This window comes from Peromyscus maniculatus, chromosome X, assembly GCF_049852395.1.
Source record: "Peromyscus maniculatus bairdii isolate BWxNUB_F1_BW_parent chromosome X, HU_Pman_BW_mat_3.1, whole genome shotgun sequence".
Lineage (NCBI taxonomy): Eukaryota > Metazoa > Chordata > Mammalia > Rodentia > Cricetidae > Peromyscus > Peromyscus maniculatus.
The window spans coordinates 40,128,757-40,134,756 of NC_134875.1; positions in this window are offsets into that span (position 1 = coordinate 40,128,757).

Sequence of the window (6,000 nt, forward strand, 5' to 3'; positions counted from 1 at the left end):
GGCAGTTTCAGAGTCAATGCTTTTAACTCATAACTTCTCCTCTTGAAAGGGTTTTTGAGGCTCAAGTCAAATGTAATCAAGTGTATGAAAGTGCCCTGAAAAGCCATGAAATGCTAGATAAATAGCAAGTATTATAAAAGTTCCTCAGCTTCGGAGAAGGCTTTTGTTTCCTTTTTTGGTAGCAAGAAAGTGGTGTGATGAGAGAGAGAGAGGGAACTTTAATGTACTAGGAATGATGCAGAGACCTTGCTGGATTTTTCCTGCGAAGCAAACAAGACTGATAGATAATGCCAGTGGAGCTGCTGATAAAGTGGTCGACTTTGGATAAGTCATCGAAACTTAATTTCTGTAAACTTTACTTTATGAAGCACAAAACAGGATTTGGAGTAGATAATTGTTCTTAGGCTTTCCTGAATATTAGATTATATATTCTAATAAAGGTTATAGCATCTCTCCAATAAAATTTGCACACACTTCTTGAGCTTCATAGATCCCCCGAAGTTACCATATATTTCCAGAGGTACTAGGATGAAAACTCCCTGGCTACATGTTAGAGACTCTTTGGCCCTCTGATTCTAAAATCAGTACTCCAGTTCATAAACACAGGAGTTCTATGTAGTAAAATGTCCTTCATCAATCACAGAAATTTTCTATGAAGCCTCTGTGCTGATGTGGGCAGAATCTCAGAAGTTAAAGTTTAGGAATGGATTGCCATTGATAAAAGTGAGGGGTAGCTGTAATAAGTCATGAAAGAACCCTGCATTGTCATTGTATTTTATAGAGGAACTTTGTGAAAGGGGAGGAGAGACATAGTAGCAATATCCACCTTGATATATTAATCATACATTTAGCTTTGCACTGCACTTTAAGAACTGCTGGACTTACTGCTTTTAGTTCTGGTATCAGCAAAAGATAACTGCGCCATTCCTGCCAGTCTACAGGGAATAGCAGGATTTTTCATGAGAAGCAAGCTTTGGCATGGAAGCTATAAAGAATTTTGTATCTACGAAAGTAGACACTGTCAACCCCAACTGGGTCCAAGATTTGTGGGTGGTATGTTGTGAAACATTTCTAATTACTGCGGTGAGTCCTGCTGGGGTTGCTAAAATTAAACGTCTGTCATATTAGTTTCCTGCTGTTTTCAAACAGCTGCAAGAATTGCCAAAGAATCCCAAAGTCCACAAAATGGTACAGAAGATAGAAAGTGCTTACAGCAAAGCAGCCTATCTGCCCTCTCGTTTTGTAGATAGGCACTACTGGTGTTCTACCTTTGATCAGGTTTGTATGCAGGAAATATATTGGGAAATACTCGCAGGAACAAACCAGCAAGGGATAGGCAAAGCAAAATTAGACAAGAGGCATAGCTTGAACCAGAAAACAGTTCCAACAAGACCTTTGGCTGGTTCCGTGAGGAGCTCACAAGTTGAGGTGGTCCTTCAATGCTGTCTTCAATTAAGGTGAGGGATAAGCACAAGTCTGAATTCCTCCATTGCTTAATGTTGGTTATCAGCTGCATGTGGAGATCAGGTATAGTGTTGAATGCCGTGGTTCAGAAGGGTGTTATTGAAGGCATAGTACAGCACCCACAACAGCATTAGAGTACTAAATTCATAACCCATCATCTTTAGCCTAGATTGCTGCAATAACCTTCACATTTACCCCTATTCTCCATGTGTTCCCTCACTTCAATCTGTTTAGTGTAGTATAACCCATATTATCTTTTTAAGAGTCAATTATTATTGTGTTTGTATGGATTACATCTCTTATGCCAGGGTAAGGAAGATGGCTCAGCAAGTAAAAGCACTTGCTGCACAAGCCTGAAGACCCAAGTTCAATCCCTGAAACCCATGGAAAAATGGAAGGAGAAAACCAATTTGGCCAAGTTGTTCTTTGAATTTCACACATGTGTTCTGGCACACAGCCCTCCAAATAATAAATAAATAGTTCTTTATGCCTTCTAAGTAGTATAAACACCTTACAAGGAATTGTAAGAAACTTTATGGTCTGACTATTGGCTTTAGCCACAACATTGGAAATTTTTCTCTTGACCTTTGGAAAACAGCCATATAACAACTTGGTATTCCATAAACATATATTTTACCCATAAGCATTTGTCCATGTAATTTCCTCTGTTTATAACATTCCTCCATACACATATGCATTGGACACATCTAGTTTAGATATGTTCTCCATAACAAAGTCCCTTCTGATGAGTGATACAGTATCCTGTATATCCTATTGTATCCTGCATATCCTATTGTTAATGCCTTCTATGACAGTGTATTGACATCCTCTACTTACACATGTCTTCTTGATGATAGAAAGTCTATCTTTACTATGGGTCCTTTGAAGTTAGTACACTGCTTAGAACTTGGTTAGTACACAGTAAGTACTTGCCAATTGTACAAGTCACTTGCCTTACTCCAAATCATACTCTGTGCATGCATGAACTATTTTGTCTGTTTTATTCTGTTGCTAGGAGAACATACCATCTGACAAGAAATTTTCTACATCTGAGAACATAAATTACGATGTGAAACCAGACCATGACAATGATAAAGTAAAGAGCTGTAATAAAAATAAAAAATGCAGCATCCTCAGAGTGAATGTGACTGATATGCCAGAATCACATAGCCCCTCTTAAGGGAGATTTAAAAGGAGGTTGGAATCCTCTCAGGGGGTGTGCAGTGACACATGGAATCACAAAACAGAATTCAGAATGGATTGGCTAGTGTTTGAAGTGTTACTCATAGTTAGTTGGATTAATTCTGACAAATTTGCAGGCTCTGTGGGGTTTTCCTGTAGAAGATATTAGCAGCATTTCTCTGCAAAAGCAGGGATATAGTAAAACAGTGGTCCTCAAGAATGATCACCAAGAGGTTTGAAATACTTACTAACATTTTCAGGAAGCCAGAGTCTTCTGGGTAACATGTGAATTTCAGAAAAATACTAGGCTCTTTTCCTGATCAAATATGGTCTTTCTAATGATGCAGTTAGGGCATGGCTCCTTCATTGTATAGGCTGACTTTTTAAAATGTTATAACAAGGCATTATCAGGGCTACCCCCTTTGGAGCCAATAAGTATTAGATTGGGGGACAGGGTATCACTGCCTATTGTGTACCATCTTGCTGGGCCTGCTCCCAGGAGCAGGTCTCACAGTGACCGTATCTTTCATCACTCTTTCTATTTACTCTTGGCTGTTGATACTTAGAAAACCCAAGTGTTGTTGGATGAGATGACAACAATGTTGTGATAGGACACATATAATATATGGCAATCACTCTCTATTATTACTATAGTTATGTTATATAGCTGCAATTGACTAGCTATGCTAATGCCTTTGAGCAGTGAATCTTAACGGTGTGAGGTGCTCGTTGACCTCTGAAAGTGTGTTTAAAAGTTAAGGACCTTCTTTTCAGAAAATAAGAGTTCACAAAATTTTACATTCAGTTTCATAGAGATAATGGTCTCTTCAAAGTCTATCAATGGATCAGTGATTAAAAGCTATTTAGAGATGAGGGGAAATGGTGCCCATTAACTGACTGCTGAGTATGTCCCAGACACTGTGTTAAACATTTCATATACAGCATTTCATTAATCACAATCTCAGCTGCGAGGTGACAGACTGGGATTCAAATACAGAATCTGGGTAGGCAATAGAACCTGTGGCCTTCAGTTTCCTACCATTGTTTCCAATGAGTCATAACATTATATCTCATTGGACTCTATATTTTGGGTAGCATTAACCTATGACTGTATCTTTGTGTTGTATTATTAGATGTAGCATATCTAAGTAGTTATTCATGGACTCTGAGTTTTAATATTCTACCTTTAAAATTTTATTCATATGAATATATTGAATATACACTGTTCTATTTCAACTATTACATCAATAAAATGTCCCAGATTTCACTCAGTAGAATATCTGTACAGAAATATAAATGGTAGACTGTCTCTAGTAAACTAACTCAATACTATATCCTGTCCTGACTCTATTTGGTATATTTTAGGAGTATACTTAGGGTCCTTTACAGAGCAAAGTTCAAGCTATGATCCCTTATTTACATTGAAATCATCTGGCTAAATTATCTTCAATTACAAGAAATATGTAGGAGTTGGGGATTCAGCTCAGTGGTAGAGTGCTTGCCTAGCAAGTGAAAGGCTCTGGGTTTGGTCCTCAGCTCTGGAAAAAAAAAGACACAATAAGGATGGCATACATTTTAGAACTTTCAGTACCTCTCTAAGAATAAGAATAATTTTCTTCCATTGTCAAAATCACATAAACATAGCAAAAATGAGAAATTTCTTAATATCATTTAATGCCAATGCATTAAATTTGAATTAAAATTGAATTTTATTTGTACTATTGGCTTATCTCAATAGTGGAACCTATTCTTAGCATTTATAAAGTCCTTGGTTTGATCCCTAGAACCCAAAAAGGAGGAGTAGACAGAGATGTGGAGATGAGAGAGGTGGGGTTGGATCTGAGGAAAGTAAGAAACTAGGCCAGTCTTTTTCTAGACATCCTTGAACTTGATGTGCCATTTGGCTAATTTCTCCATGCCTGTAAAAAAGTCTTTCACAGATTCAAGCCAAACATTTATTTTCATATTATACTATTAATGACATTGAAAATTCTATTCTGTATCATATCAGGAAAGAGTCTCACCATTAATGATATAAAAATGACTATTAGATTAAAGTGATGGCTGCTTGATGTTAAGGATTTGTGGTGAGCTTTCTATCCATCTAAAATGGAACCCTTATTCCTACCCCAATTACCCTTCTAGCAATTCTCTGACGCCTCGCCTCACATCTTTTTAATAGGCATCAATTTTTATTTCAAAATAAGGTATAAAACCAAGTAGATTGCTGTTTTAGAGCCTTTGAATCCTTTCCCTGGAGCCCAAGTAAAGAGATGGAAAGAGAAGCCATAGAAAAGAGCTTGCTGGGAAACTGAAGGAAACATGATAAGCTTTGAAATTTTTCTGAGAAATGGCCTTGGTCTAAGCACTGTTGAGCACAAAAAGCCTATTTAAGAACAAGATTTGTCATTTCCCCAGAAGAAAAACATTATTTAAAAAATTAATTTTATGTATTTGGGTCTTTTGCCTGCTTTTATGTCTGTGTACCACTTGGCATGCCCCATTCTCTCAGAGGCCAGAAGAGGGCGTTAGATTCCCTGTAATTGGAGCTACAGACAATTGTGAGCTGCTGTCTGGGTACTGGGAATTGAACCTAGTACTCTAGAAGAGCGGCCAGGACTTTTAGCCTCTGATCTATCTCTCTAAGCCCCCAAGAAGACATTATTATATGACAAACATTGGTGGGAGGAAGTGGTCAGGCTTGGTGTTCTTAGGAAAACTTGAAGTTTGCCACTTTACCTGTAGTCATATCTTACTCTCCACTTGCTTCTCATCTTTATGTCTTGGGCATAACTCACATTCTTCCCCATCCTCACAACACATAAAAACACTCACACATTTTCAACCCTTTTTTTTTTTATTATATAAATAGCTTGTTCTAAATTTAGAATCACATCACCTTATTACAGTTAGAAACTAGAATGCTCTTTTCCAGGTATTTAATTAAAATTTTACTTTAGGGCCTGGAAAGATGACTTAGCAGTTAAAAGCACTCATTGCTCATTTTGAGGAGCTGGGTTCAATTCCCAGCAGTCACATGGTAGTTCCCAACTATTTATAGCTCTGTTCCTGGGGATCTAAAGCCTTCTTCTGACTTCTGTAGGCACAGGGTGCATACATGGTGAGCATACACACATGCCAGTAAAACATTCATTCACATAAATACATCTTAAAAATCATAGTTTTATATTTTATGTTGTATTGGGGATTAAACTCAGGGTCTTGGGCATGCTAAGCCCGTACTTGACTACACCCCCATCCCTGAGACATTTCATTGTTTACTGCATGGGGATGAATACAGCTTTAAATTGGGGGAACAATGTGAGCGTCAGGTGGGGCCAACACTGGGAGAGA